We start from the raw sequence: 9,980 nt of genomic DNA, 5'->3' as shown, positions 1-9,980 counted from the left end.
AGAATCTCTGTTTGCTACAGAGGTAAAAGCACATCCACGGATGTCAACGGTTGATACCATTACATGTATACTTTTGGGGACTGACTATTCCTATACCCAACTGTTAGCAACAGACGTAAATGTACATCTATGGATGACTTCAGTTAACATTGTTAGTTGCCCTTGTTCCAAAGGGTAATACTAATACAGCTTGGTCTTGGTAGAAGACTACATCCAGAACAGTTAGGTCTTGGTAGAAGACTACATTCAGAACAGTTAGGTCTCGGTAGAAGACTACATTCAGAGCAGTTAGGTCTTGGTAGAAGGCTACATTGAGAATAGTTAAGTCTTGGTAGAAGACTCCTTTTTGTTACTAGTAGGAATCATAGGGATTTCTAGGGTTTTTCAAACGTTTACAGTTGTTTTATATACATTTTCATACTTACAGTTCATTTACATTTTCAATACTTACAATTCGTATAGATACAAATACTTACATTTCAAATACATACAAGTATTTACATACAAATTAAGACACTAAAATACTTATGATCTCACCAGCTTCAAAGCTGATACTCGCTTTCAAAATTACTTGTATCCTCAGGTCATCATAGACAGGTACCGATGCAAGGTTCAGGAAGATGGTGCTCGATCAAGACGTATCTTTCATTTTGATTTATACTTTAGTGTTTATCAAAATTTGACAGAACACAATTGTATAATAATTATATTATTAATGCAATGGATGATGTTGTTGCTTGTTTACTACTTTTCATTGTTGTGATACTGTACATGATGTCCTCCGCCCCAGAACGTTTCCACCGTTCTTGGTTTTGGGGTGTGACAGATTGGTATCAGAGCATTGTTTATAGTGAATTAAGTATATCAACCCATAAAAGATATACTAACTATAAATACATAAGGGATTAAAAATACTCTAACCAAGAGTTTATACTTTAAATAATAAAATATTTAATTAAGTATACGTGTTGCATTCATACTAAAATCAGTGTCACTAGGACAGTACAAAAGAATTACGGTTGTTGGGCAACACAGGTGGACTTAGAGACATATAGTCAAAACTGGGAAGATATAGTCTGATCACCTATATTATCCGAGGGTTGACTAGCATGTGCCTAAGTGTAGTTGTGTGGTTGCAACAAATCTAAAATCTTACCAACCCTACCGCAATGAGAACAATAGAGCATAACATTAAACTTAAAATACTATAGGAGTATTTGGTGTTACTATAAGTACTTTATACTTGAGAACTAAAACGGGATCTTCATTACTAAGTTGATAGTTGCTAAGTGGATACACTAAGGCTATATGTAATTAGGATGTTATAGACTTGGAATCTGTGAAAATTTTACTTCACCCCTATTCTGTTTGAATACAGAGTTAAGGTCACTTATTCGAAGGTTTATCCTATTTAGATTACACATAACTGGTATGCACTTTACAAATGGCGATGTAACTAATGAAGGTTTTCTAAATAATTATCTAGATAGTTCGTCTAATAATTATTCTCTTACCCCAAATTCTCGCATAGATAACATAGCTGGACTCCATCCCCACGGCAACAAGTATCTTCCGAACGAAGTCATAGCTGGTTGGTTTGAAGAAGAACCGGAGAATGATCATCCTATCCCCGTGAATGATCACCATGATGAAAACCTTTCAGACGATGTTAACTCCGAACCAGAGGTTGAGAACCTACCCCAGGCAGCTCCCGTTCCAATTCCTAACCCTCGTCCGACTTTTCATGGCCCGACGCCTCCATGGGTGGAATGTTTGGAAACATGGAGCCAAGGACAAGATCAGCCCATGCCATTTGATGGCGACCGAAGCTTTTATGACCTGAGCAATGGGGGCTCAGCATACTGAGTCTTGCCAATCTTGGACCACAGAGTGGCCCGAAATGAGATTTAAGGCAGGATAGCCCTACATTAGATTACCAAAGTTGTCGCTGATGCGAGAATGCATACCCTCCGCACCATTCGTCTAAAAGATGCTCGTGAGAGATCTGAGAAAAACCATGAAACCCTGCTGCAAGCACTGGCTGAATCACGAGCCGAAGTCATAGAACTACGAGTACGCCAGAGGGTGTACGAAAGACACCTACTTGACGTGGAACGTCAACTGGCTGAACTGAGAGTTCACCAGAGGGATGACCGTCGCCAGTAGTAGATGTTTTACTTTATTTTTCCTTGTTAAAAGGAATCGTTTTTCTGTCTATGCTCGATGTGGCATTTTCTATGAAACTATCGTGTACTGTAAGTACTTTTGGTTAGGTCTTTATACTGTCAAGGACTATCTTCTTTAGATATGATGTAAGACCTTTTGCAAGGTCATTTTCCCAAACTTTTACGTCATGAATATCAAAGTTTTTGATAGTCGGCTAACTTCCATGTCCATATTTATTCAAGTACTCTCATCATACTTTCATTGGAGTCTATCTGAAACATGCTTTAGTCAAGTCTTTGGACTATAGTAATTCAGCTCCAGAAACATTTCCAAGTCTCTTTCAGTGGTTGGATCTAGTTATTCACCAACCCACGATTCCTCGGCTTGAACGACAAACGTCTTGAGACCATTCTACGAACTTACTTCCACCCGTTACTAGGACTGCATCATAGGGATGTAGGTCAAACCTTCGCGATCATACTTCCAATCCGTACTAGGACTGCATCATAGGGATGTAGGTCAAACTTTCGAGAACATACTCTTACTCTTTTCTTGAGCAGTCGAAGTACCTCTAGGGTCAACCAGAATCGCTCACAAATTTATTTTCTTTCCGTGAAACAGAATCATGTCGTCATCCAAAAACGATCAGCCGAGCAACGAAACCCCTATCCTCGCCGCTACATTACAAGCTGCAGTAGCAGCTGCTGTGACAACTTTCCTTACGCACATCAACTCAGGCAACACAAGCAAGACTGACAATGGGGCTGAGAGTTCCGATGGTAGTACCAAACCGGGAAACCAACAAATGGCAACAGTCATGGACTTGCGAAGCCTAAAGACCGAAAGGAAGAGACGATATCATAAAGCCCTAAAGGAGCGCAAGAGAGCCCAAAGACTTGCCATGCCACAGCCACCAGTGGCAACTCCGGCAGAACGCTTTAGGATGCAATTTTCAAAGTGGAGTAATGAGGAAGGCACTCGTGTCCACATAACACTGGCTAAACACCGCAATCCCATCACCAATGCAAGTACTAGCCAGTCATGCCACCAATGCGGTGAGATAGGGCACTTCAAGAAGGATTGCCCTATAGCAAAGAACTCTGGTGCAGATGGGAGGATTCTCAGGATCATAGCTATAGGAGAGCCTACTCCGGAACCCTCGTTAATGTAATTTAGGCGTGTTGTTGTAACAGACTTACAAACTATCCAGAACTAGTGCAACTAGAGTCTTACCTTTTGCGAGATCCTTTCTATATAGGGATTCTCGTGCTGCGTATACTTGTCTTTTGTAGTATATCTTATTCGCAGCAATAGTCTTGTGGTAAATCTAAAGTTCTGTAACTCTGTTCATGGTTACACGGTATTGTTTTGTCTGTACACGTCTTATGTTCAATCTAATGTCTTTAAGTTTCTGTATGATTCCGACATTATCATACAACTAGATTCAATTTGATCGACACCATACCAGCTTCATACGTACATCTCTTTATCGGTAAATGTCTTTTTAGCGAAATTGTCATTTCAGAACACCGAAGCACTCATGCGTGGAGTACCTCATAGTTCTTCTCTTTTCCGAAGAAATCCCTGAAGTACCACTCGTGCAGTACGTCAAGTTTAATCCAAGGATTCATACGGTCGATCTATCACTGAGAAATGTATACATAAGAGTGATATATAATCAAGATTCTATAGGTTTAGAATTGATGATTCCACTTTAACTTCTTTTTCCTCAAAAGGATGTGAGCTTAAAGAAGAATCAGTTATTCGACTACCTTTTCAATCTTAATTATATACGACTCATATACACGAAATTGTGATTGTGAAACCATGTATGAATTCTAATATGAACTTCAGGACGAAGAACTGCTCAAGACTACGAGTAATCACATCGTCATGTGAACAAACTTAGAACCCAATACGACTCCTGTAAACAGATTTCCCTACAGCCTAAACACCTACGGAGACACAAGAACAATGCAGAAAAATTAGCAAACCACACAGTGATAGAATAAGAAGACTAGGCTTTTCACCCCGGAGAACCCCGGTCATATTCTTCCAGAGATCAACGGATTGCATCATATGTGACTTGGCTATCGAGGACTCCGTCAAGATTTTCCAGTAGAAATCGTTATCTCTGCCTCGCATAGATGAGTTGGTTGAGAAAACACAAGGAAAGAATTACTTTCAGAAATGGGTCTGAGATCCGAATATCACCAGTTCGAGTGTTAGGGAAGGATGTCCAGAAGACTATCTTCCGAACTCGATGCGGACACTTCGAGTCCGTAGTGATACCCTTCGGATAGGACCAATACGCCCGAAGCATTCATGAGTTAATGAATAGAGTCCGTCTTTCTTACTTGGATCAGTTCGTCATTCTCCATGTAATGATTTACTTATCTACCCTCGTAGTAAGAAGGAACCCATGGAAACATTACCTTCGGTGATACTTTTCGCGAAGTTCTCTGAACACGAGTTTTGGAATTGAAGAGTCAAAATTTCCTAAGACACACTATTAGTGATGTGGAAATTTTTGAGTACTCTTTCAATTTGTCAAAACCGTTGAGAATTTGTCGACACCAGAGACGCCGACATAAATTCGCCACATTCTAGGTCTTATAGACCTACTGTCATAGTTCATTCAGAACTCCTCGCAAATTACAGAAACCCTTTCGACTTTGACCCAGCAAGGGGTGGCCCTTGACTGGGAAGTCTAGCAAGAGAAAGAACCTTTGGAAGTTCCAAGTGAGAGACCAAGTTCTTTAGAAAAAACTCACTCTGGGAATGGCTTAATACGCTTCGTAAAGCGTGGAAAGCTAAATCCAAGATAGATAGGACCTCCAAGATTCTTGCCAGAATCGGTCCTGTATCTCGCAGACTAGATCTACTCCGCGAACTTAGTAACGTACATTCTACTCTTCGCGTCTCGATCGTGAAACCGTACCTTTCTGTTAGGACTCTTGTAAGCCCACTCGTTGAGATCCTTGCCTTCGTATTAGAACCATAGTGACCCTCGACCGAGAGGTCAAGCGGATGAAGCAACGCAGTCGCCCGTTAGTGATGGTTCGTTGGGATACCAACCGAGAACCCGATTTCACTTAGGAGCGCTAGAACCAATCGATTAGGAAGTTTCCTCCTCTCGACTCGATCATTCATGCCTACTTCCTTATCTAGGTTCTAATTTCAGGACGAAATTCCCTTTAACAGGGGGATGATGTGACAACCCGAAATTTCCATTCGGTCAAACCCTAAAGGTCAACCACTTCGTATCGTAAGTCAAAGTCATTATTTCTTATTTTTAAGGAATATAAAGTTCGTTTGATTTTTTTTAAGTTTATTTTTAAACGAACGGGTGAAAGAAAGTGTCGTCTCGGGTTTTAATTTTTGAAAACCGCAAACACTTCGCGTATTAGAAACACCCGACCAAACTTTTATGTTTTGGGTTTAGAAATCACCCAAAACCATAAACTCATGCCTATGTATGAGTTTACTCCCCAAAAAGTTAGTCATTTGTGTTTACTCCCCAAAAGTCAAAAGAGTAAACTCCAAAATATCCTCTCAAGTATCATCCAAGATTTAATTCCAAATCTTCAAAGTTGTAAGTGTTCTAACCATTTCAAGTTAGTAAAACACTTAATCTAGTGTTTGTGCATCTATTCATCCATTCATTTATGTATTTTGTTTAGATTTTCCAAAACACCAAGAACACCAAGAACACACACTAAGTGTTCTTGGCCTTTTAGCACAAATCAAGCCTTCCAATAGTAAGTGCTTTTATCCTTGAGTGATTTTAAGCTAGTATTACATTTAAACATCAAGAAAATATGTCAAGAACACAAGACTTGAGGTGTTCACGGTCCAAGGAGATGCTTGGGCCGTAAACACCATAAATGACACCAAAGTGTCTCTAAGCCTCAAATCTAAGCCCTAGTTGATGTTTAAACCTTCCTTGACATGTTTAAACCCTTCCTCATTGAGTTTAAACCTAGAAAAACATAAAAGACCATCAAATATAGGGGTTTACGGTTTGGGGATCTCCCAAAACCGTAAACACCCTAAAGTGAGTTTAAGTTGGTCATTTTCCTTCCTTAGGCTTAGAAACTAGCACATACACTTACCTAATTGTGTTAGGGACTTGAAAACATGGCTTTACACTCTTCCATATGGGTTTACGGTTTATGAACCCAAGGGAAAACGCCATGAGGCCATAAATTCCTCAAATGAGGTGTTTTGAAGCCCTGGTCCATTCCAAAGGCCAAACCACTTAGTAGAATTGCTCCAGGAGGCTTGTTAAACCACCAAACAACGCCTAGTCATTAGGACTAGAGTTTACGACCGTAAACTCTAGAGTTTACTGCCGTAAACTCTTGGTGTCATGACCATCAAAACCGTAAACTCCAAGGGAGTTTACCCTTGGATCCCTAACACACTAGCTTTTCCTACAGCACTTAGATGCAACCCTTGAGACTTATAACACTTGTATAAAGTGTTTAGCATGTCCTAGAGTGTCTTAACTTGTTTATTATTTGTTTAAAGACTAATTGTGTATATGCATATATCCTTATATGTTATTAGGATCTTTGTGCGTGTCTAAGTCTTCACTTGACACCAAGCACTTATCTGACACTTCCTTCCGATCCACTTACTACAGGTGAGTTCATACCCCTTAATCAATGTTGTAACTATTTTTAAATGTTTTATGGGGGGGGGGGATACAAGTAGAATAATGCTAGGTATTATATTAATCACATGTGATTAATAAGAAGCATACAAATGGTTGGCTACTCATTAGCCGTTTTACCAAACAATTTACTTCAAATGTTTTTCATAAACACTTTATGTGTTTAAAATTCCTCTTTACACTATACATTTTACTCTGTATGTTTTATTTCGAACTTATTTACAATTGTGACTCAAACAAATGTTTCCTTATACTAAAGTTGTTTTTATCAAACCCATGCCTTCAAAACGTTTTATAGATTGACATCAAGTCGATCTTTTCTTAGATAATAATTATGTTCAAAGGTTTTACAAAACTTATTTTATGCTTTTATATTATAAATTGCATGCCTCTATATGTATAGTTATATAAGTAATGTTTAAAAGACTTAGGAAGGCTATCCACCTTGTTTCCTTTTCCTCGATTTGGATGTGGTCTGATAGGATATCGGGTACTCGTCCGATGGTCGTTTAAATATTAGTTATATATCATGTGTACATATATAGTCATAAAAGGGTCCTTCCAGTTCATCAAATGCCCTTGGGTAGCAAGGGTATACATCCATATTCATACGTCCCAGTTAGAATACTAGTAAACTACCGTATGGGTAGTTTAGGAAAATACTAGAACTATTACTAGAACGCGATACCATACAATGAGTCAGTTCATTCATGAGTCAATACTTTACAGCACATTACTATACTTGCTAGATAGAGAGCACGTACACTACAGCTAGAAAATTACAGTACATTACTATACTTGCAAGATAGAGAGCACGTACACTACAACTAGAACATTACAACACATTACTATACTTGCTAGATAGAGAGCACGTATACTACAGCTAGAAAATTACAACACATTACTATACTTGCTAGATAGAGCGCACGTACACTACAGCTAGAAGATTACAGTACATTACTATACTTGCTAGATAGAGAGCACGTACACTACAGCTAGAACATTACAACACATTACTATACTTGCTAGATAGAGAGCACGTACACTACAGCTAGAAAATTACAGTACATTACTATACTTGCAAGATAGAGAGCACGTACACTACATCAAGAACATTACAATACATTAATATACTTGCTAGATAGAGAGCAAGTACACTACAGCTAGAAAATTACAGTACATTACTATACTTGCTAAATAGAGAGCACGTACACTACAGCTAGAACATTACAGTATATTACTATACTTGCTAGATAGAGAGCACGTACACTACAGCTAGAACATTACAGTACATTACTATACTTGCTAGATAGAGAGCACGTACACTACATCTAGAACATTACAGTACATTACCATATTATTACATAGATATGGTCACATGATCACATTTACATGAGTACACTTACAAGAATTACTAGTACATTTTATATGTATAGATTATGTTATATAATCCTCATTCTTATCTTTACCTTGTGATTCAATCACATAATCGACGAGATAGATTGGATTTAATATCCTAGTACCCAAGGATACGTTGCAGGACTGGCCATTCCTAGAATCTCTGTTAGCTACAGAGGTAAAAGCACATCCACGGATGTCAACGGTTGATACCATTACAGGTATACTTTTGGGGACTGACTATTCCTATACCCAGCTGTTAGCAACAGAGGTGAATGTAGTTCTACGGATGACTTCAGTTAACTGATGAGTATTTAAAACTCTTTGATCGATTAGATCTTTATAACAGGCAAATCAATAAAGTAAAAACAGTGAGATAAAAACACAAGTATGGATTTGAATGAGTCGAATGATCCAATTAACTCAATCCTCAGCAGAGCTCGATGAAGAACTTCCGCTGTAGAGGATTCTAGGGTTACAAAAGATAACAACGTGTACGCTATAAAATCTCTATCAAAATCATTACGTTCAAGAATGCATGCAAGCATCTATATATAATAAACCCTACAACGTACTCATGGATGGACAGGCCCATACCGGAGACAAAACTGGACTAGCTAACGAGCCCAAAGACGCAACACTAAACTGGACCTAACAATCTCCCCCTTTGCGTCAATTTGGAGCGAGACTATCACTTATTCTTGCTGGGTCCAGCTGCCGGAACCTTCTTGGTGGTATCAAACAGACGAGGGATAAGAGCGAGGATTGTCTGTCTGAAGCGAATATACCACTGGATCATATCATCAAAGTATTTCTTGTCATCAGCAGAGTTTTGCATGCACCGATGAATAATCCCTAAGACATGTTCCAAGCATGCAGTGGTGTAGAGATGTTTGTCTGCCAAAGCGAATAGGCATATTTGGCCTTCGTTTCTGGTAAACATAATAGAGTTTCTCTTCGGGTCTATCTTCCCCATCTGCATCATGTTGAGATCACTTGCTGAGCCAACAGGAGAAATAGTAGGCTTTTTCTTGAAGACACTCGCTATCTCCTGATCCATCTTGGTGACTTCCATGATGTAGCAAACAAGCATCCTATTGAAGTGGTCAATGATCGGACCATATTCTGCTTCATTTGTAAGAAGGATGTTGTGCAAAATTATCCAGTCGTGTGGATTCAAGTTGGGAAGATCAGCCAGCGAAATGGCATGTTCGGTCTTGGCAGATCCTCTCAGCACCTTAAACCGAACGTTGACTATCTTCTGAGCGCTCCATGTTTGATACTGTGGCTGAGCAGCCCTCAGATAGAATTCGACCAAATCCTGGTCAACCTTTGGATGAGGATGAGGGAACTCGACAATATTGTCAAAGGCATGGAAGACGAACTCCTTTCGGGTCAGTGGCATGTCGAACTGAGAATCGACAAAATTAACGCGATCTAGAGAGATCACTGGTTCGAGCCACAAGATGCTCGGTGTTTCGATGGCTTCTTTCAGCAACTTCTCAAGAGTCCAAGGAGGAAAAAGAGTTTTCCTACTCTCGAGAAGGTCGTGAGCTTCTTTCTGTTTTCGTTCAGCTTCTTCAACCTCTCTAGCAATCCGAGCGCTAATGTCAGCGTCCTTGTCTCGACCTTGCTTTTTCAAAAGATCGACAATGGTCTCTTTATCTTCATCACTCTCTTCAGCAATTTTCTTGCCCTTGTCTTTGACACCCGAACCTGAGGCCTGGCCTGTTGGAGG

Source organism: Lactuca serriola, chromosome 8 (genome assembly GCF_051521515.1).
Source record: "Lactuca serriola cultivar US96UC23 chromosome 8, Lser_US96UC23_V15, whole genome shotgun sequence".
Classification (NCBI taxonomy): Eukaryota; Viridiplantae; Streptophyta; class Magnoliopsida; order Asterales; family Asteraceae; genus Lactuca; species Lactuca serriola.
The sequence above is the reverse complement of the archived record's forward strand: the minus strand, read 5'-3'. Positions refer to the sequence as shown.